Source organism: Camelus ferus, chromosome 6 (assembly GCF_009834535.1).
Source record: "Camelus ferus isolate YT-003-E chromosome 6, BCGSAC_Cfer_1.0, whole genome shotgun sequence".
NCBI lineage: Eukaryota > Metazoa > Chordata > Mammalia > Artiodactyla > Camelidae > Camelus > Camelus ferus.
The window spans coordinates 37,947,448-37,971,788 of record NC_045701.1 but is presented as its reverse complement, the minus strand read 5'-3'; the positions used below and the strand labels follow the sequence as shown (position 1 = coordinate 37,971,788).

Below are 24,341 nucleotides of genomic sequence, written 5' to 3'. Positions count from 1 at the left end.
TAGGTACCTGGCTTCCATTTTGAGAGTAACACCCATCTTAATGAGTGTCAAAACACCTTAGTCACTTCCATTTTGTTTATGCTGCTCCCTTTCCATGTACCACTTCCTTGGGCTCCAGCCCAGATAAAAGAAATCAAGTGCCAAGCACTACCACAAAGGGAACTGCTGAAGATGGCCACAATAAACAATGTTGTTCCTGGACCCTTGTTTCCAATAGTCACCTCTCTAATCTTGATTGTCAACTAGTCATATTCCTAATGCTTTCTCCGTTCCCTCATTCAGATAACCTCTTGCAGGTGAAAAGACTATAGCACTGAATAGGAATACAGCAGTGTGTAGATAAATGATCACAAAGATCTAGATATAATAGACTAATGATCCCTAGGAACTTATGCAACTTTATAAAAAAAAAAAACAAACTCAGCATCCAGGGGAGAAAATTGGTAAGAAAAACAGGCAGATCTCAGATGTCGAACAAGTACTGCTGGGAGTTAGGTTCTTTTGAAGTCCTTGGAAAACACAGAACCATGAACCCCGGTGATATGATTTTCATCACATGGTTGTTACCACACTTTTTCTGAGGGAAATAATACATCCTTCTCTTTGGTTTTTACACCCTGTAACCTATTTCTGTGTGTCCCCGGCTGTAGTGTTGCTCAGCCAATCTGTACACCTAGGTCTCTCCATCTTTGTACAATCCTTCTGTTTTCTTAACCGCTTCCATTATTTCTCACTAAACTTCCCTCCCCTTGATTCACTCTGTTCTGTTCAGAGTTGAGAAATAGAGGCCTAATTTCACCATGGATTCATCATGACCTTGAGTGAGATCATTGCTAATTAGGAATGATCCTATCTGTGAAAAGCACTTCCCTTGAACTCAAAAAATAACCACAATAGAAACTTCAGCACCTAAAGTGTGCAGTGCATGGTGCGAATATAAGTACCAGCATAGAAAGAGCGCTGAACTCTAAAACCAATGCAACTGGATTCTAATTCCAGATCTGCCACTGACAAATTTTGTTAACATGGGCAAGTCAGCCTCCTGGGCCTCAGTTTCTTCTCTGCAAAATAACTGAGCATAGCATGACCAACTATCCCAATTTGCCTAGGATTCCCAGGTTCAGCACTGAAAGTTCTGTGTCCTGGGAAATCTGTCAGTATCAGGTGAACCAAAATGGTTAGTTCTCCTCTTGGACAGGCTATCTGAGATCCTTTCTGGTTCTGACACTTCTGGGTCTAAGCCTCAGATGCTTCTCAAGGTATGTTGTCTATGCCCTTTTCAGAGTGTGGACTGAGTCACAGAGAAGTAGGGTGGTGGCTACATGCAAAGAATTTGGAAGGCTTCCTGCCTCCTGACCTGTGACTCACAGGGGATGTGGCAGGGCATCATTCCTAACATCTCAGGGGAAGAGATCAGCTGAAAATGGTACACTCAGGCAAGAGACAATCTTGGGTTTCCCAGTGGGAAAGAAACTCAAAAACAATTGACTAATGAGAGAAACTTGCAGCAAATGTTGAGGCTGCCAGCATTCTTGCAAGTGAGCCAAAGACCTTTTAAGCTACATCTACAACTGACTAGCTTCTTGGCCACCATTCCAATGAAGGCTCTTTTCCCAGTTTAGTCTGTATTCAAAACTGGCTTGGCAGCAAAGCTTTTAGCAACCTCAGATATAGACTTACTCCAGCAGGAGACCATATGAAATCAACTTTCTAATAGAGGCTTTAAAAATTTAAAAACAAACAAACAAACAAACAGAGTGAGTGACTACCACAGCTGATGCTGACAACTGAATCTGTTGTCCTATTTTCATGACTTTCAAGAAAAGGATCACAGCATAATTTGAATCAATAGGGAAGACAGCTGAACTCAAAGTTTTGAGTGGATTTACCCCACTGCAAAGGACTAGAGAGGTTGCCAACTGGCCCTGAGCTGAGTCTGAAAAAAGATGCAGCTTGCTGCAGTTATATCTAATTTAGAAGCAAATTTCATAATCACCTTGCACATTTTTCTGCGTGCCTGATTTCATTTTGGCTTCATGCTTAAGATCAGCTCCTATTTCATTCTCACCTCGTAGAATAAATTTGGTCTAATTTCCTTCTCAGTTGTTCTTCTTAAACAGCTGGATCCAAAACACAAGCTCCAAATAATTACCGAGTGGTGATAGAATGAATGCTCATGGAGAAATCAAAAGAAATGAACACAAGCTATATAAGGAACTAAGTAAAAATCAAGGAGCTTCTCTAACTCAGCAAATTAAGATAGCAGTTATGTAAAGTCTCTTACCTACACCTGACCAATCAAAAATACAGTAAAATCAAGTTAAACTGGTTTAAGAAGTATGGGCCAAATAGTATTTCCCCCAAACTTACTTCTCTCCCCTTTCTGTTAGCTTTACTTTAGTAGAATTTAAGGCTATTAAAAAGGAAAGTTTTAGCCACAGATTCATGAGTTAATTATCTGGAGACTAATTATGACTCAAATGAAAATTCCTGTTTACACATAACTAAGATAGTAGTAAAGGAATCTAATAGCATGAATATCTCCAGAATTTTTTTGATGATACATGGTCAACATAGAGAGACTGGATAAATAAAAAGGTTCTGGGCATGTGACTTTAAATGCTTTTAGTTAAAGAGTATTTATTATATGTTACCTAATAGACTGTGAAGAAATTAAAAAATATGTGCTGGTTTGCTTTGTCCACGCTGGCAGGTGGCCAAAGTTCTCGGAATAGCAAGATTGAGCCACCTGCCCTATCCTCTGGCTTTTGAGTTTGTTAACCTCTCATCTGTGAAGCTGGGGGATGGGCAGGGGAGAGCTTTTAACTTCTTTAAATCCTACATGCCAAGGAATTTCTGACAAAAGATCAGATGACCACAAATAGTCCAATCAAAGCCTGAGTCAGCTCTGGGCATGTATCAGAGTTATCAAACTCATGGTCAGACTTGTGGTGCTCTAACCAGATGTCAGTGTTGTCCTGCTCAAGAGACATCCTCTGGGCACCCACTGTGTGCTGGGGCCATTCAGCTTAGAAGGTGCACAAATGCCCATTTTTTTTCCTAAAAGATGGGGAGTTTGTAGGTGTGGTGAGTTCAGGACAAAGCCTTGTTTTTGTCAGGGACTATCTTGTATATTTAATAGTAAACTTATGTGTATTAAAACTGATCTCTAAAACTTGATCATCAAGGGTTCTATCTGCCACCCCATCCTGGTCCTCTGAAAGTAGGAGTTTTTGTTTCCTTAAGCCATTTATGCCGAGGTTAAGGATGAAAGTCATCTGCTATTTTGCTCCCCTTCAAATCTAATGCAAATCTAAAGGCACTATTCTGTAATGAGGAAAAAGGCTAGATTCATGGCCACATGAAGTTCTACCCAGAACACAGTATCATCTTGTGTTGTAGGCAACAACGTAGCCTAATATGGACATGAAATGTTGACTATGGGTTGGGAGGAGGTCTATCCTGACTAGGAAAATGGCATTTGCACTGACTGTTCTGAGCCCAAATATTCTAGACCACAGCATATGGTATTCCTGCTACAACCAAAAAGCTTAGAACTCCATGATCTGGTCCCAAAGAATATAAAATGCAACGAGGTAGGTCTACATTTTGCCTCCCAAATGGGGACACATTCTTCAGCATGTTTCCAAGTTTTCCAGGAAAAATTAAGCACTTTGTGTCTTTTGGAGGGGGGGTCACTTAGATTTAGCCTGTCTGGTCTGAACGTCTTGCTATAAAGTCCTTCTTTCTCCGGCAGACTAAAAAAATTTCCCACTGCCTTTGGAAATTGCAGCAATTGGTTAATACAATGATGAGGTTTAGTAATTAAACAGAAATGACTGGTTAGGAATTCTACAGATCAATCATCTTGCCCTTTTCATTTTTAGGGATAAGGATAAATGAAGTAAATTTTAAATGATATTGTTGTTCTTATTTGGTGCTGTAAAGAAAGGATTTCTCCTTCCCAAGTACCTCAAACTTTCCAAGAAATGAAGCTCAGTACATAGTCCCTGGAAATAGCCGTATATGGATTCTCCCCCAGCAGTTCCTTCTGGCCTTAAGATGCAGACTGTCTGAATCTGTTTTTATAAAGGAGTACATTTAATAGATTATGTTGGCTTTCCAGGCCCAAAAGATGATGCCCAGGAAGAACTGGATGCCATTTATAAACTCCTTTTTAAGGAGGGAGTGATGATGATCAAGAAGGAAGTCAACATGCCAAAGCACCTGGAGCTGGCAGGGAAGCATGCGCCCAACCTTCATGTTGTAGGGAAGCAAAACCTGACACCCCAAAATGTCTCTTTGGAATGAGGATTATTTCCAGCTGAAAACAATCAAGGCCTGAGAGACTCAGGAAGAAGCTTTGACTGTCCCCCTAACTGCCTAAAAGAATGTAGAAAGAGAGGGCCTGTTCCAGGAAGGGGGCTACCACCATAGATAACTATAGTATGAACCAGGTGTGTAGATGCGGAGGAACCTAGCAAAGTCTGTTTGTTAAAATTCCTCTCTGAGTCCCACTGTCTCTCCGTATGGCCCAGAAAACATTTGTTTATCAAACACTTCCTTTTCCATCTCCATGTCAATAGCTTTCCTCTCCCTTTGAGGTCCCAAACCAGTACCCCCAATATCGTCTTTTGTCTTTAGCTGAAGATGGCTTTTAAGGTAAAAGTTTCAACCATTTTGACGAGTTACTCAGTTTTCCTAGGTCTCCCCCACATATACATGTTATTAAACTTTTGTTTAGATTTTCTCCCATCAATCTGTCTCATGCCAATTTTTAGACTAGTCAGAATAAACCAGAAGGGGAGAGGAAATTTTCTTCCTCCCTGACAATGTTATGAGAGTCACTACTGAAGGGAAGAACAGTTTGCCTGGAGACATTGCTACAGGTTCCTTACCAACAGGGTAGCCAGGATCTCCCTAACGACCACTATTTGCCCCTGAGATCATGCCTATTACCCTGTACCACAGTTATCCTGAGAATGGCAGGCCAGCCCACAGGCCTGGAGGGCAAGCAACCAGCAAAGACTCACCCAACAGAGACACCTATAGACAGGTTGCTGGGTCAGCAACCAAATTCCAGTCCAGAGGCAGATATGGTGGTCAACTTGCTCAGCCTATTCAGGTTGGAGGGGATTGTTTTGTGTGAATAAATCTATAGCCAGAAAAAATTTTTTTAAGTACTTACGTTCATTTATTTGCTCAAACCTTTATAATCAGAAACCTAGAAAAACTTATGAATTATGTTGCCTTATTTTAATTTATTTATACCATAAAATTACTACAGTTTCTTCTTTAACTAATATTCTATGTCTTTCACCACAGCATATTCTAGTTCAGTGTCCTGTTTACACATTTTTATAGATTATGTGTTGGTAGATCTTGTTTGCAAGTCAGATGATGAGAAAATTTTTGACTCAATTGTAAGGGCAAGGATCATGTCTTAGTGACCAATGTGGCCATGTATCTAGTTGGTGCTCAATAAATGTTTTGATGATTATCATGACCGGTGCCTTTTCTCCATCTTCTGAACCCATGCATTTTTGTAGTGTTTGGTCACAAGCTTAATATTAGGACTTCTTACCTTTGTGTATAATTCCACTCTTGGGAATTTATTCTAAGCAAATATTAAAAACAATTGATTAAAACATACAAAAAGATTTATTTGAAGATTATTTATAATTCAGACATTTTAGAACAAACTCAAATATCCAATAGGACCATGGATAAGGAAATTACGGTGCAAATACTATGGTATAATTACATAAACTTTAAAATTTATTTACATCGAATTTAAAATAATGTATTTGTGCATGCTAAGCTAAATAAACAAAAAATAGAGTGCTTGATCTTAATAATAATAAAAAATGCAAAGCAAAAATCTGGGGAAAAATAGAATAAAACATTGACAGAATTGCTTCCAGGCAGTAGAAAGAAAGATGTTATCAGTCAAGGTTCTTAGTTGCATATACATAATACTTAAAATAAAAAAAAAAATGAGAATTTACTGAAGGCCCTCATGAGTTCAATAAGTCAATGAGAAAGAAACACCAACTTAAAAGATATGCATGAGTCAAGCAGCTCTGGAAGACCACGAAGTAGGAAGCTGCTGGACAATGCCCGTATTGAACACCAACACAGCTGGCACAACTGAACCATCATGGGCTATCTGGCTAGAGTAGAGTCCAAGCAGGAGCACCTCATGGCTAAGCCAAGATCATATACCTGATTAAAGCACAGTAATATAAATATTGGAATAATATGAAACTATTTGTTAAATGTAACAAATCAATTGTACTGGTGTGCAAAAATGTCCAACACTAAATTCTTAAAAAAAAGTTGCAGAATACAATGCTTATTATGCTATTTATGATTTTATTAATATATTATACATTATAACATGTATTTATTTGTATATAAGTCTTTATATTTGTTGAAGCGTGTGTGTGTGTGTGTGCTTTTATAAGCATGGAAAATTTCCAGAAGGATATATAAAGAACTATTAATGATGATTAGGGACTGGGACCAGGAAATCACCTTATACTATTCTTTACTATTGAATTTCCTTACATGAGCACAAAGTTTATCATTTAAAATACTGAGGAATTAAAAAAAAATTTTAGTGCATTTAAGAGGCTACCTTAGGCACCAGTCAGGAAACATAACTGGCCTTCCTAATATTAAAAATCAAGAATCTCAATGAGGAGGTTATAGCTCAAGTGGCAGAGTGCATGCTTAGAATGCATGAAGTCCTGGGTTCAATCCCCAGTATCTCCTCTAAAAATAAATCAATAAACCTAATCTCCACCCCCACAGAAAAAAAATCAAAAGTCTCGGAGTGGGCTCTGAATAATAAAATTCTGCCTTTAATGGCAGCTTTTCAATCCCCTTTAGTCATTCAAGCTACTGAGCAACCCAACAAGAAACATTAGTGAATTAAGCCCTTCTTCTAGCTTCTGTATTTGGGTAAACTGGTGTCATCCCATGCTTAGAAATGAGAATGTGTCCTTGGTGCTGTTATAAATCACCATAATCACACCCTAATACACACACACTCTTTAAATGTTTAGCTGTTTTCAAGGCTCTTCCCATGGGGTAACCAACTGAGAAGATCCTTCTGGATTTCTGTTCCTTAAAGGAAGGAAGGCAGTTAGGTCCCAAGGTGACACTAGCACCTTCTAATTATTCTGTCTGCCTTCCAGCTAGCCACTGAGAGACTGAGAGAATCAAAGAGGGACTACTGGGGAAGTTTTTCCATTTTGTTGAGCCCTTGTAATGGTATCTCCTCATCTCTAAGGCATTAATTTCTTCTATCCCGACATGATGTATTTTATCATTGGTTACTTATGTAATGCTAAAAATCATGTGCATTATTTAAGTGCGCTCACTGGTTCCTGGCAACTCTGTTGATTTAAGTGCCACCATCAGGTGAAGAAGTTTATACTCTGGCCTCCTGCTGCCAGTGAACACAAGCTCAGACCCAGTAGCTACCGGCTTGTGTCTGTAGAGAATGGTGACTGGCAGCTCAGAGCTCGGGAGCCATACACTCATAGCTCACAGCAGGGGAGCGGTGATGAGGGAGGAAAGTTCTCAGCACAGGCAGCGAGCTTTTGCCCTGCCTTGGATCCTGGAGACTGGTGGGCAAAGTTCCATTATAGGATGTGACAAAATCACACACCAATTCATGGAGCCCACTATGCCATCGTGACGAGCCAAGGCCGTTTGTTCCAGGATCAAAGAAGGCACTGGGCCACTGTCCACCAATCAGCCCAGCTTTTTCAAATCTATATTTGAGGACAGCAGAGAATCCAAGCCTGGATCTTGTTGAACTGAGTTGTTAATTCAGGTAACAGGAAAAGCAGCTGAGACCCTCATCTAGAGGTCTCACATTGCTGCCTTTATTATTTAAGTCAGGATATCCTGTTCTTCTAAGGATACATGAGGGGCTTAGCCTTATATACAAACTGAAGAGTCAGAGGGAGGAAGTTTCTAAACTTCCCTAAATGGTTTCTCTCTCAAACCTCTTGACTAACTGTAGACACTCTTATCTCCCAAAACTGTTAGATTTTTGGATTAGGAAATTTAGAATCTAGAACCTTTTTTTCCTTTCCCAAAGATCAACTTTCTCACCACTCTCAGTTTATAAATAGCATTCCGAAAAATAAAGGTAACAACAGACAAACAAAAAAAGAATCAGACAGTTCAGGAAACCAGGGAGTCTGAAAAAAATTTTTTCCCCTCTAAAGAGTGTGTGTGTGTGTGTGTGTGTGTGTGTGTGTGTGTGTGTGTGTGTGAGTGTGCTATTTCTTAAATCATCAATAAGGTTGTACATTCTGTCTCGCAACTTTTTTTCCCTCTCTTGTCTCTGATTTAAAAAATGGTTCTTATTTGCCTACCTCCACCCATTTCTTTTCTTCCATCCTCATTCTTTTGTGAAAGAACAAATATGCCTCTATGTCCAGAGGGGCAGCCTAAAAAACATCACATACGATGAGAAAAAATACTGTTTAGTTAAGAGCATGGATTCTGGAGCCAGACTGCTTGGGGTTGATTCCTGGCTTTATTCTATATCTGCAAAATGGGGATGCAGATAATCCTAGCACCTATTTCTTAGGGACACAGCCTACATTAAATGAGATCATAATTAAAGTAGTTAGAGTAATGCCTGGCATGCAGTAAGTACTCAATATATTTCAGTTCTTCTTATTTACTAAGAGCTTCTCTTTCAGTGCCTGGGTGTTTTAAAATATAGCAGTTCTCTTTCTCTTTCTGACTATTCCTTTTGCTACCATAACGTCTTCTACTCTTTCTTCTCTTCCTCCTCTTGTAGTCTTCTTCTTCCCCTTTTCCTTCTTCCTGTTGCCATAAATTCTCATACTCCTCTTCCCTCTCGTATGTGCCTATTTATTTCCCATTTCCTGTAGCCACCACTGTAGACACAACAATACATAGAGTCTCACCCCCACCCAAAGCCATTGCCACACCTTGGGCCCGTCACCATTTCAACTAGCCCAGTTCAGGCTCTCAATCAAATTGCTTCCTTGGCTGGAGACACACCATCATTGGTAGCACAATGCCTCAGGAGCCCCAGAAATGACTCACCCAAGTGTGGGAGAGACTCCTGAGCTACTGAATAATTGTGAGTTTGAGGACACTGTAGAGACTGGAGCATTATTATACCTTTGTAACATTTTCTCTCTCTCTATTTCTCTCTCTCTTTTTTAACTGAAGTATACTTGATTTATAATGTTAGTTTCTGGTATACAGCAAAGTGATTCAGTTATATGTATATACCATCATCATCATTCTTCTTTGTCTTTATCACAATTAATATTTTTTGTCTTGTCCATATTTCTAACGGTATTTATATGCCAATGATTCTTATATTTCCAGACTCTAGAGACAATGTATCCTAGAGAGTCTTTTAAATTCAGATCTTTCTACTTCCTTCTAGTTCAAAATGCTGTCACCTCCCCAGAGAAACTGGGAGCCTGTGATGCTTGTAAATAGATCATCCTAGCAGAAATGTTTCCTCCTTTATCTCAGGGGAGAGCTTAGGCTTTGAAATTATTATTTCTTCAAATGTCTTTTTATTCAATTGAAGTATAGTTGATTTACAATGTTGTAACAGTTTCGGCTGTATCTCCGAAGGCCTTTTAAATCAGAGGATATTCTTAAGCAGAAAGACTGAACTAGAAATCATAAGTGAAAACCATAAAGTAGCAGGGCAAGGAAAGGATTCACTAATTGACCTCCCAAGTTTCCCACTGTTAGGCTGCACCCTGCAGACCTACAAGCCCTTTACTTGCCCAGCTTCAACACCAAAGGGGGATCGTATGTCTGAAGCTTTAATACTTCATTTGCATATTAATAAGTATTCTGATTATAAAAGATGGTTTGCCGTAAGAAAAAACACATTTTTGTCTATGTTTTTAAAATTATAACATATTCACATTGCATTTTACAATTTACAAAGAGTTGCTACCTACTCTTTCTTATCTGATATTCACAAGTGTGGGGTAGGATAAACAACACCAAGCTAACTATTCCCATTTTATACATCAGGAAACAGGCTTAGAGAGATTAATTGATTGTGCAGGTTTTAAGTAACAAAATGAGGACTTGAACCCAAGGCTAGAGATCCACATAGACAAATTGGAAATACTGATAAATATGCAAGTAAGAATTTTTTTTATAAGAGGTTAGCTATTTTGTTAATCTGGAGGCATTTCTGTCTTTGTGTTGAGTATACTGTGAATTTAATTTACTTTTGTATGGGGGGGGTGCTGGTGGAAAGGTAGACAGATACTGTTCTGATGAACTGCTTATTACCAGGCCTTCATTCTCTTACAGCCTCTTCGTTCTTAAGGAGAGACTGAGAAAGACTCTCCCTAACCAAACTTTAGTCAAGCTCCTCTGAATCCTCTTCTCAACTAGGCTTTGACCTTTGGACTTCCATGTCTGTCTTTGCATCATCCAGTTTTAGCAAGAATCCTATTAAGTCAGTTTAGCCAGGTCCCTCCTTACCCTTGATGTTTCCCTTTAGTAACTTAACCATCCACTGACTCTCATCCTCTTCACTGGCTATAAATCTTCACTTGATCACACTGTACTTGCAACTGAGCCCAGTTCTATACTGAAGTCTCTTTTCCCCTATTGCAACAGTCTTTAAATAAAATTTATTTATAATGATTGAATCACTGTCTGTCTCTGGTTTCTTTTAACAAGGTATCTGTAAGTGAGAGTGGTTTCGGGTTTCCCTTTTATCATAATGGTGGACTCAATGACTAATTAATGCAGAAAAGCTCAGCTGTTACTTTCCTATGATAAGCTGAAAAGGAGAAGTTGGCCCAAAGAGGCTTACAAGGAATTTACTGAATTTGGCTTTAGATTTCCAAAAAAAAGTTGGAAGTGGAAGGAGAAAACAGGCATGGGGTTGCCAACTTTTTACTTTGACACATAAGAGCTTTTAAAAAACCCAACATATCACTTATTATATCACCAAAGTTTCATAAAAGAAGAGATACGGTAAAACTAAAAAAAAAAAAAAAAAAAGTAGGTTGGATATTAATCTCAGAAGAGATTTCCCCTCAAAAATGACAGTCGTCATTTCCCAGACATTCTCACTAGAGACCAGAGAAAACTTTGGTATGGACAGGCGCAGGTGAAAATCCAGACATCAGAGGCCCTCTTATATCCCTCTCACAAGGTTCAGAAAACATTACCCCAAAATATGGTTCTCTGAATATTTTGAAAATATAGAATAGTTTTAAGAAGGACTTTTAGAAATAGCAAGTACAGGAAGGACTGCCTGATCTCCCCTCTTCCCCCTGAAGCAGGTCATATGACCCTCATGTGAGACATGCCCTCCCTATACTCAGAGGAAAGAAGCATCCTTATCTCTGAAGATGGACACCAATCATGGTCCTATCATGGTTCTATGATGGTTTTGTCCTATCACAGTCCTATTTTTGTCCTATCATGGTTTTCCATGACTTTTCACACTTCATCAAGCCTAGTATAAAAACTCTCAAGCTTAACTGCTTCTTCAGGTCTTTCCTTATGAAGGATTCTTCAGGTCTTTCCCATGTCATGTAAAACTTACATTAAATAAATTTGTATGCTTTTCTCCTGTTAACCTGTCTTTGTCAGTTTAATATTCAGGCCCAGCCAGGGACCCTAAGAGGGTCATGGAAAAGTTTTTCTTCCTCTACACTTCCTATTTCTTTATCATTAAGAGTCTAATGTATCCTGGTTAAATCTTTGATAATAATTCCATATCTTTGTATGGTGATACATGGTTACTAGATTTTGTCAGGGAAGAAAATACTTTTCTCTATCCTTCTAGGTTCTTCTGGCTGGTCAAAGAACTAAATTGACTTGAGACAGATTAGCAGGAGAAAAATCAAACAAAAGTTTAGTAACATGTAAACATGGGGGAGACCTAGGATTGCTGAGTAACTCACCAAAATTGCTGAAGCTCTCACCTTAAATACCATCTTCAGCCAAAGACAAAAGGGGATGTTGGGGGTAGTGGTTTAGGACCTCAAAGGGGAGGAAGGCAACTGACATGGAAATGGAAAAAGAAGTGTTTGGTAAACAAATGTTTGTTGGGCTATGCTGACACAAAGGGACTCAGAGAGGAGTTTTACCAGACTTTGCTAGGTTTCTCCCTGGCTACACACCTAGTTCATACTATAGTTGTCTTTGGTAATAGCTCCCTTCCTTCAACAGGTCCTCCTTCTATATACGTTCTTTCAGGAAGTTAGAGGGAAGGTCAAAGGTTCTTCCTGAGTCTTTTGGGCCTTAAAAATAATCAGCCTAAATGAATCCTCCAAAGAAACACAATTTGGGGTGGCAAATTTTATACCCTACAAGTTTTTTTGGAGATCATTTTGTAATGTATATAATGTCAAACCACTATGCTGTACACGTAAATCTAATACTGTATGTCAACTATCCTTCAATAAAAAGTAAAAATAATAATAATAATAATAATAATTCCATGAGTTTATAATTAACGAATAGTGACGTTTTCTTTCTGCAAAGCATTTCACCAAAATTTTAGTGTTGAAGAGAGGTCAGCTTCAGAATTAGAATTAATGTTAGGAAAATCCTCAAGGAAGTTTGTGGTTTGTGTTTCCCATAACCTCTACTACTCTCTGTAGTACAAATGCCACCTGGAGTTCAGAAGGGTCTAGGCATGGGAAAGTGTGTGTCTTTGTGTGTATCTATGTGTGTAGTCTAGCCTGGAATAAAGTTTCCATCAGGTGAAAAAGCCACTCATTGCATTATATCCTGCTTCTTCTCTCAGGAAACTTTAAATACCTAAGATAGTTTCTAAAATATAGATCAGAATCTGCTTAGAAGCAAGATTTCCTTGTGAGTCAGAGGCAAAAGATTTAGAAAATGATTTGAATGTCATTCTCTTCATGAAGAGGGTTAACACTTACTCTTCTTTAACTTAATTTTTTTTTTGCATCTAAAACTATGTGTTTATTATAGGAAATTCAGAAAAGTATAAAATAAAGTAAAAATAACTCAGAATCCCAACACAGGGAGAAAACAACCGTGAGTATATATTCTTTCATCCTTTTTCTACAAATATATATATACTTTTCAAAATTGGGATCAGACTTAATCTACTTGTTTTTGGTGTTGTTTTCACTTGTATCATTTTGTGAGCAAAACATGATTTCTGATGGTCATTTAGTATTATTGCATCCTATGAACTATTACATACTTAATCATTCTCCTGATTTTGGTTGTTGCAATTTTTCACTACTGCATAAAAAGCTGTTTTGAACGTTCCTGTTTATCTTTATTCATGCCCCTATTTTTTCTCCTTAGAATAAATGACAGTGGAAGAATGATTGAACCAAAGGGTATATATAATTGTAAGGCTTTTGATACAAATTGCTCATCAAAGAGGGCATTCCCACAAAAAATGCTCAAAAGTTCCCATTTCATTACATTTACCCAGTGCTGAGTCTGTTCATCATTCTAAATCTCAAGCAATTCGGTGGTGGACCAATAACACCTCATTGTTTTTATTTGAATTTCCTTCATTACTAATGGATTTAAAAAGTGGATTTAAAAAAATGGAAAATTTTTTTCACATTTGTAGGTCATTTTGATTTTTAATTTTGTTATTCTTTAATATTTTATGTTTTCTACACAGAAGTTTTATATTTTTATGTAGTCAAAGCTATTATTTTCATTCATTTGTCATTATTGTTCTCTGTTGGGGTTTTTGGTTGGTTGGTTTGTTTTACTTAAGGAAAATTCCAACCTGGCATCTGATTCATATTCATCGATAATTTCTTCTAAATATAGGTATGATGTCTGTTTCTGAACCATGTCTAGAGTTTCCATGACAAGGTAAAATAAAGTGGGAAACCTGCTTTATCCCAACTTTAATCAGTGTTTCATAGATTACTACGATGTTTTTGTTACTGCTCTGAAATTTCTTGACTCCTAAATTATTACTTATCTTTATCTTATCATGTCTTCATAGTTTCTCTCTATAAATACTGAGCTCAATCTGTTACATTCCTGTATTCTAGACACAGACCCTAACCCAAAGTGCAGATCATCAAGTACCCAAATAAACATTAAAAATATATCTTGAATATACAATTTTGATTTAATATGTTATTTTAATAGCCCCCATAAAATGTAAGATATACATATAGTTTATTGTTTGGTTCTTTCCCCTTATTCATGTATTACTATTACTCTTATTACTACAATTGAATATTCTTAGTATATTTACACCATTTTTGACATTTCATCAATTAGTTCATTTCTATTTCATTTTCTCTGGGTCAAATATTATGTTCACATTTTAAGAGACTCTAAACATACTATTAGAATGTGTAATATTCCTAATTATCATTGCTGGGTTCTTAAATATGGCAAATTTCTGACAGCACAGAAAGTAAAAGGAGATGAAAGAAGCCAGAGAAACTCTGTCAAATATGTAGTTTTAGCAGTAATTATTTTAGTAATGATCATTTTCACAGAGCAATTGATTTTCAGCTAGAGGGAATTCCTTCACTGTTCCAGACAACAAATATTTATTAACTAGGATCTCGAGTTCAATTCTCAGAAAGGTTTTGCTTAGCAATCTCCCAAGCTACATTAATTGAGGGTTAATGTGAAAAACGGCAGTGTCTCCCAGATTACTTCTGTTATTTCTTTCCTAACTTCACTCAGCTTTCTACTTCTACTTTTATATCATTTCTTCAACTCTTGTCTTTAAGCTTTTCTTTTTGACAATTTCCCCCCACTTCTCTTCTTTATAAGTGCCGCCAGACTTGGTAAAATCACAAAGATTTCTGGTTCAAAGATTATTGTAAAATCAGTGCTATGTAGCCAATGGTTACAAGCAAAATAATTTTGAGTACCAAGGTCACAGACAAGAGCACTACTCAAAACTAAGAAGAAAACAGAGTGTGCTTTGCACAAACTGTAACTGGACCCTGGTCTTTGCTTCAGGCAAAATGCCTTTACTTGCTTTAATCTTATATCTCATTCTTGCTCTGGACCGTGGTCAGTGAAAATCTACTGCTAATTTGATATAAGTTATATGATTTTGATATAAGTTATATGATTAAGGTGATTCCTAGGCTTCTTTCTCTCATATTAATATTTCAAAATAGTAGTGGACTAAAGAACTGGGTTCTTCCACTTTCAACCAGCAAAATACATCACAATGAGTTCCCATAGAAAGGATTGCTATGTAGCCACCTAATCCTATATCTCAGTGCTAAACAAATATAAACAGACTAGAGAATACAAGGGTACTTACTGTATCACTTTTCTTAGGTTGCTGCCCCTGTTCTAGTGTTTCTCAAGTTTAGGGTACTGAAAAGTCATGTGAGGTGCTTATTAAACTACACATTCCTGGACATTATCATTAGAGATAATGATTTGGTAGGTCTCAAATGAGATCCAGGAATCTCTGAATTTACTACATATCTTAACTGATTCTGATGCAGGTGATCAGAAACACTACTTTGGGATTTTTACTATTGACCTAAAAGCTAATGATCCTTATTGTTTCTACTACTGGCCAACTATTTTCAAATTGTTTTGGTTTCTCCATTTCAAAACTGAGAAGATAAATCTGACCACTCTGATTCCTTGGGGTTAGATAAAGTTGAACACGGTTATGCTGGCATTTATTCTAGAAGACAGACACCAATATGCTAAACAAAAAGAACTGCCTGCTTTAAATGAATAATTAAAATAACAATTACATACAAATAATAAATTAAAACCAAAATAATTGGGAATCGAGAAAGGACTGGGAGGAGGGAGGGCAACCCTTTTATAGGTAAACCAGAATCATCTCTCTCTATGATAAAGTTTCTCAGTCATAACCCATAATATCCTCATACTGCAGGGAGCTGTCACAGAATGTACCTCCTTATGAGGCAAAGTTTTCTTTGGTCCGTGGGTCTGCCCTGCCTACTGGGGTGTGTCAAGCCTGATAATTTCTTTTCTTTTCTTTTCTTTTCCTTTTTTTTTTTTAACTTTTTTTTATTGAGTTATAGTCATTTTACAATGTTGTGTCAAATTCCAGGGTAGAACACAACTTTTCAGTTATACATGAACATACATGTATTCATTGTCACATTTTTTTTCGCTGACAGCCACCAAGCCTGATAATTTCTGAAGGAGAAATGTAAGCCAATGCTTTCCACCAACATCAGAAACTAGCCCTGATAAACATGTAACCCCATTCACATTAATTATTAAATTCTCTTAGAAAGAATCTATCCTAAGGAAGAAATCTAAAATACAAAAAAAAAAAAGTATATCAAAAAAACTTTTAGGCTAGTGATTATTTCTGTAGGGGAGAAAGAGAACAGGATGTGACCAGAGAAGCACACAGCTAGGCTTCTAAGTTACAGGCAATGTTTTATTTCTCAAATTGGAAGTGGAAACTTAGCTGTTCATTTTATTATTAACCTTTAAGCTGTTTATATATGCTTTATATAAATTTTATATTTGATATAAAACATCATAAATTTTAAAAATTATATGAAAAAAGCTGTATTTCTAAGTATAGCCATTTTAGTGTTATTTACAATAACAGCAGCATAAAATGGAAGCAGCCTATTTGTTGGAATGGGCAAAGTGAACACTGGTTCAACCATATGCTGAATGAAATACTATTCAATTATCTTAAATATGGTTATATAGTCTATGGGAAAAAAAGCTTATGATAAGTTACCAAAAATTCATGTGACAAAATCTTCTAATTGTATTATTATAACCATGTAAAATAGTTCAAATAATAAGAATGCATGCTACTATGATATTGTTATTATTTTTATCAAAAGGGATTTGAGTGTTTTCCCCCTTGCTTTTTCTAATTATCCTTAGTATAGTTATGTTGTTTTTAATATTTAAACTTTCTATTACAAAAGAAAAAAAAAGATTTCCCCAGGAAGCATATTTTGGTTCCACTATAAATTAACATGACCAGAATTACACTGGCTTCTAAGGTTTTATACAGGGAAAAGTTTTCATGAAAAATAAAAAGTCAGAAAGCAACATCTTTCCCTCAGGTGTTTCTTAGTAGCCTCTCAGCTTCTGCACCTCGGAAATCACATGCCTTGTGCTAAGATTCCGACTGTTTGCCAAAAGTTGAGTTTCCTCTCTTTTTGGTTCCTATTTTTGGCCAGCCTGCCTTTCCATCACCAACGACCTCTGGTATCTTGGTCACATACACCTCACAGCAAGAAGCTGACTAATCCTAAAGCTGGAGCGGCTTATTAAGCAATCTTTCACATGGTGCCCATTGCTACTCATTGCACAATATATTTGACTAGGGATGATAAATGCCATAGTTTACATTTGACTCCAGTCACCTTGTCAGTGCCAGCCACTGAAGTGTGTAAATATCACCCACTGCCTTTAGAAAGACACTGACATTATGTTCCGGGCTTCCTAATGTTGTGTAACATGAGAGAGGGAACCCGGGGAGAACATATGAGGGAGAATCAGAAGCAGATGAGGATATTAATCACTTTCTGCTTTATTTCTGAAAGAAACAAAAAGCTGGACGCTTGTGAGTTGTAGCTACAAATACACTTATTTCTAAGATGTAGAATTTAAGAACTAGAACAAGTAAACAAATCAACATTCTTAATATGTTTCTATTAACCCATTAACAAGAAGAAATAAGTAAGTCTGTTTGAGGAAGGAATATTTTTTCAGTGACTAAAATAGGTCAAATGGGGAAAAGCAATTGTCCTATTATTAAAAATTTTATCGTAATTTTATCTATGTTACAATACAGAATGCATTTGACTGAAGAAATCACTATGAAAAGAAGGTTCTGTGTTTTGTTTCTTGAGACTACAAGTTGCCTCTTAAAAAAAACCCTACAGCCATTCTCAGGTTGGAGGGGAAAAATGTAAATGAGAGGAGAATAAGAGTTTCAGGTGTGATTTGTCCTCAGAATAAATACTATCTTACCCAGATCGTTAAGTCTGTGGGAATATGCAGCACATATAGTTTGGTACATTTACTGAAGCTAGATTAGTTATTCTATCTCCCTGATGTACACAGTATAACAGTAAAGCTAATATAAAAGCCACATGCAAATTTTGTTTGCTAATAAGATTCCAGACTACTAATGAAAGGCCATGGGGTTCTTTAGCTAAAGAAAACAAGAATATCTACCTATAGGTTCTTTTGAGTATGAAAGAAGAGCAAATCTACTTCTTCTTTATTTGGTTACAAATGTGTTTTTAAATAGTGTAAGAGAGTAAGGCAAAGGCTAGCTTCCCTCTGATAAGGTAGGATCATATGGAAAGTTATGCAATGGTTAGCAAGATTACACTCCAGTCAGTCTAGCCACAATCCTCAAGATTGAGATGGAGTAAGTCCTTTAGAATAAGTACCTTGGCATAATAGGTGTGAATCATATCAGGACACACTAACCAAATCTCCTACTTTGACCTATTCATTAATATTCAGAAATTACCATGGTCAGAACCTCATCAACCAACAAAATCTGAGTGTAGAAGGTGTTTCCAGCTCAGATTTGTTTCCAACAGAAGCCAAGGGCCAAAACTCACCTACTACTTGATGACTCACCAGTAACTACCTTATTCTAGGTATAACTGGTATCACTGCTAAAATTCAATCCTTAAATTAAATGTCTATGACAAAGAATTTCACCTTTGACCCCTGGGTATACAGGAATTATTTTCAACCTCATTTTATCACAGTTATTATTGTTTTTTTAGTGAGGCCAAAGAAAATGGCCAAAATAGATTTTACGGGTCATACCCTAAATGATGGTGATTCTGGTTCTGGCTCATTCAAAATCACTTACAAGGTGAATATGATTATTTTCTTCCCTAAAACCAAAAAACAAAACAAAAAACTGATAGGAAGAGTAGATCTCACACCTAGGGTAACAGGAGGCTAAGACAACATATTAAATCTGCTCTAAAGACCCAGATATTCCTATTTTTCTCCCAAACACATTTCAAATAGCTGATTGACTAAAGTATTCCTGACCTTTACACTGGACTATGACTGGATTTTTTTAAATGAATTTAGCTGAAGAACAGGTATTTACAATATTGTTGGGAGTCTTCATAAGATCATTATTTTATTTGTATTTTCTTCATAGAAATATACCTATGAAGTAATTTGCAAGTTGAAGGATTTTTTTTTACAAACCATATTACAAACAGCAATAGATCATCTGAAGTAGTTTTCATAATTTTTTATTTATTCTCAGTCATTTTCTCTCTCTTATTGGAATACTAGCCTATAATATTATAAAGGTTTTGACCTTCTTTCTGCACATTAGCTGCTTAGACTAGAATTACAAGAGAATGTCTCTCCTCTGTGGTAGGACCTATACTTGGGAGAGTGGCACATTTAAAATCAGCAGTCAAGTACTGCCAAATGCTATTCTCTTCATTTCTGAATTAAGGAAATTGAAGCCCAGGTCGTGACTAAATTACAAAATTATTCAATGGGTAGCAATCCATTAATAGATGCTAAGACTTTTGATTCAAAACTCAGTCCTTCCATTAAACCATATTATTTTAGATAATCACAGTATTAATAACTATTAAAAAGGGAAAATATCTGAGGGAAATAGAAGCTATAAACTGAATACTTTGAAAAATTTTAATAATAGCTTAAAATGAGCCAATATATGATGTACAGAGCAATGATAAAGGTAAATACATAGGTAAATGTAAAAGACAGTATAAAAGTTATTTTTGTTTGTAACTCTTTTATTCTCATATCTGATTTTAGAGACAACTGCATAGAGCAAGGATTATAAAACTGAGTTGATGGGTTACAATGTATAAAGATGTAATGGGTATGTCAATAATAGCACAAAGGAGAAGAGAGGAAACAGAGCTATATGGAATAAAAATTTTGTATACTATTGAAATTCAGTTGGTATTTATCCAAACTTGATTGTTTTCAAGATGTTAACTGTAATCCCTAGCACAAACAGTAAGAAAAGGACTCAAAAACATACAATAAAAGAAACAACAAAGGAATCAAAATGGTATACCAGAAAATATCTATTTAACACAAAAGTAGTAATGGAGAAATGGAGGAAGAAAGTTGACACAAAACAAAAAACAAAATGGCAAATGTAAAAACATCATAATTATATTAATTGTAAATGGATCAAACACTCCAATGAAAAGGCATAAATTTGCAGAATGGATAAAAAATGATTCAACTATATGCTGTCTCTAAAAGGCAAATTGGATTCAAAGACACAAATAACTTGAAAGTAAAATAATGGAAAAATATATATAATACAAAGACAGTACCCAAAAGAGAGCTGGAGTGGCTATTTTAATTTCAGACAAAATAGATTTTAAGACAGAAATTGTTAATAGAGGCAACAAAAGATATATTATAAAGATAAAAGGGTCAATCTGTTAGGAAGATGTAACAACTATAAATGTATCTGCACCTAACAAAAGAGCCCTAGAATACATGAAGTAAAAACTAAATAAATAAATAAATAAATAAATAAAACTTAAATAAAACTAAAAGGAGAAATTGACAATTCAACAATAATGGTTGGAGACTTCACTATTCCACTTTCAATGATGGCTAGAATAACCAAACAGATGATCAATGAGGAAAAAGAAGACTTGAACAATACTATAAACCAACTAGACCTAAGAGGCAATCACCTGACAAAAGCAGAATGCACAATCTTCTCAAGTATATATGGAAACATCTCTATGACTTAACAAAATAAGCACAAAACTTATACACTGAAAACTATAAAATATCATTGAAAGATTAAAGAAGAATTAAATAAATGAAAAGATACCTCATGTTTATAAATCAGAAAACAGTATTAAAATGGCAATACTCTCCAAGGATAGAAATTCAGATCAATGAAACATACTTGAGGATGTGGATAAATCTTCATATTTATGGTCAGTTGATTTTCAACAAGGGTGCCAAGGTAAGTTATGGAGAAAGAACAGTCTTTCCAACAAACAGTGCTGAGACAACCGGATATTATATGCAAAGAAGAATGAATTTGGCCTTCTACATCACAATGTATACGAAAATTAATTCAAAATGGATCATAAACTTAAATGAAAGAGCTCAAAAAATTCTTAGAAGGAAAATCATTTTAAAAAAGGGGAAAAAACAAAAAATTTAAAAAGAAATAATAAAACTCTTAGAAGAAAACATAAACATAAATCTCTACCATCTGAGATTAGGCAATGATTTCTTAGATTCTGAAAGCACCTGTGACAAAAGAAAAAACAGATAAATTGGACTTCATAAAAATTTAAAACATAACATTTCTGCGCTTCAAAAAACACCAGCAAGAAATTGAAAAGGCAACCCACATGATGAGAGAAAATATTTGCAAATTATATCTCTGACAAGGGACTTATATCCAGAATATGTAAAGAACTCTTACAACTCAACAATGAAGAGACAAATAACCTAGTTTTAAAATATGCAAAGGATTTGAATAGACATTTCTTTAAAGAAGGCATATGAATAGCCAATAAGCACATAGAAGACACTCAACATCATTAGTTATTAGGGAAATGCAAATCAAAATCACATGATACTACTTCACACTTACTAGGATGGCTATAACAAAAAAGACACTTTTGGCTGGAACTGCCATCTTCCAGTAATTTGCCAAAATGACCAACAAAAAGGGGAAAGAGGAGAAGGACCTGTTATATGTTCTTTAGGCCTTTAAGAAAACATGTTTCTCCTTTCATGTACATGCAAACCTGTACAGAAGGTAATATTGCAGACCTGACGGGAATGGGCACTCTTCAAAAAAGAATGCCTCACAAACATTACCATGGCAAAATTTTAAAAGTCTACAATATTACTCAGCAATGTTGGAATTGTAAACAAATGAGTTATGGGCAAGATTCTTGCTAAGAGAACTAATGTTCTTGCTAAGAGAACATATCGAGTTTATCAAACACCCTAAGAGCCAACACAGCTTCCTGAAACATGTGAAGGAAAATGATCAGTAAAAGAAGGAACCCAAAGAGAAAGGTACTTGGGTTTAACTAACTTGCCAGCTCGTTCTACCCAGAGAAGCACACTTTGTAAAAGCCAATGGAAAGAAGCCTGAGCTACTGGAACCCATTCTCTATGAATTTATGGCATGATAGGTACAAAGAAAAAAGGCTTCTGGACTGTTTAAAATATAAAGACAGATAACAAATATAGAACCCTCATATACTGTTGGTGGGGATGTAAAATGGTACTGCTGCTTTGGAAAACATTTGTAAGTGCCTCCAAAAGTTAAAGTATATGGCTCAACAGTTCCACTCCTATGTATATATCCCAGAGAACAGAAAACATGTATGTCTACCAAAAATTCTGTACATGAAGGAGCATTATTTATAATAGCCAAAACCTAGAAACCCAAATGTCCATGAGCTGATGAATAAAGAAAATACTGTATATTCATACAATGGAATATTATACAACCATAAAAGGGATGAAGTTCTGATATACGCTGCAATATGGATGAACCTTGAGCACATAATGCTGAATGAAAGAAGCCAGATATAAAAGGCCACATGTTGTATGATATCATTTATACAAAATATCCAGAGTAGGCAAATTCATAGAGAAAGAAAATAGATTAGGTTTCTAGGGACTGAGAGCTGGAGAGGACATGGAGCGACTTCTAATGGATACAGGATTTCATTTTTAGGGTGATAAAATATATTGGAATTTGATAGCGGTAACTGCTGCACAACTTTGTGAATATACTAAAAACGACTGAACTGTACTCTTTTAAAGGATGAATTTTATATGAAGTATATTTCAATAAATTTATTATTAAAAGTATATATACACATAAATAATGTATACATGTATGTATATATAAACTCTATACATAAAAAGGTATACACATATGTATGTATGTATGATATATATGATGCACACACATCAGAAAACTGAATATAAACCCAAAGAAAAGGAATAATAAAAAATCTTAAAATCATATAATCATGATGATTTTCAAAGAAAAACTAGTATAGATAACATTTCCTTGAAAGATTAGTGGTTCATTTCCTTGGTCATGAATCTCCCTGCCTTAATCTCTAGAATACCTCAGCATACCCACATTCCCATATTAATAATACATATATACAGTCTGCAGGTGTTATCAAGTAATTGGCACTTACCTAGTAAATCTAACAACCTGGGCTCCAAATTCATATTAAATTCTGATTTACCTTCCTAGGTGTTATAAACAAGGATTCAGATAATCTATGGCAAATGACCTCCAGAGAAGTAAAAGATAATTTCAGTTTTGAATGACCTAGATAGATTTTTCTGCTAAGCAGCTTTACTTCAATAACTGCTCACCTCTTTCACTGCAATGGCAGACACACTGATCTCTGAGAGTAGAAGTTTAATCTTCAAGGCTGAAGGAAAGCAGCTAGTTTTCCTGGCTCAGCTAATCAAAGCCTGGCCCTCAGTCTTCTTTAGTTAGCTGATGAAAGGGATAAAAACACTCCTTAAATAACACATGAGTTGGGATGGTGATGGGTAGATGAAATTTGGACTGTGGTGATATAAGAAGGTCAAGAAAATAGCTTAAGAATTGTTCAAGGTCATATTAACTTCATATTATTTAATATGATTACAATCTCTAATGTATATGACTTTTATATGCTTATATTTATGTTTAGAAAAAGGCCATATAAATGTTATTGCAATGTTAATAATAATAATAGCCTCAAGGTAATGGGTGATTATTACTGTTTTTTCTTTTTATTCTTTTGGACTTTAAAATTTTTCTGCTGTACATTAAAAACATTTTTTTACTTGCAAAAGTGATTGTAAGAGAAAATCAAACACTGAAAAGAAGTATAAAACAATTGAAGTGCTCTCCCTATTCCCTTTATTCTAATCCACTTTTCAGGGGAAACTAACAGTTTGATGTATATTCTTTTATTTATTTATTTATTTATTTATTTATTTATTTAACATTTTTTATTGAGTTATAGTCAGTTTACAATGTTGTTGATGTATATTCTTTTAAACTTCTCCTTTTATTCATACTATATATAGAGTTTTAAAATGGGATCTTAATGTGTTTATGATTCTGCAACTTTTTATTCTAGTTTAAAATATCTGTCATTTCTCTAAGTCAGTCTTCCTTTAAACATCTGCACAGATTAAATTAATCTATGCATATTTGTTCACTTTGCTATTGATGGGGCATGTGGGCTGTTTCCAATATTTAATAAGTATAAAAATGTTGCAATAAACATCCTGCTGTATTTATTTTTCTGCACTCACAC

The 24,341-nt window shown here is 35.6% G+C and overlaps 1 pseudogene; it reads left to right on the top strand.

Moving 5' to 3' along the window:
• Positions 1-21,689: 21,689 nt before the first annotated feature.
• LOC102517077 lies at positions 21,690-22,798 on the top strand (annotated as a pseudogene).
• Positions 22,799-24,341: the final 1,543 nt, after the last annotated feature.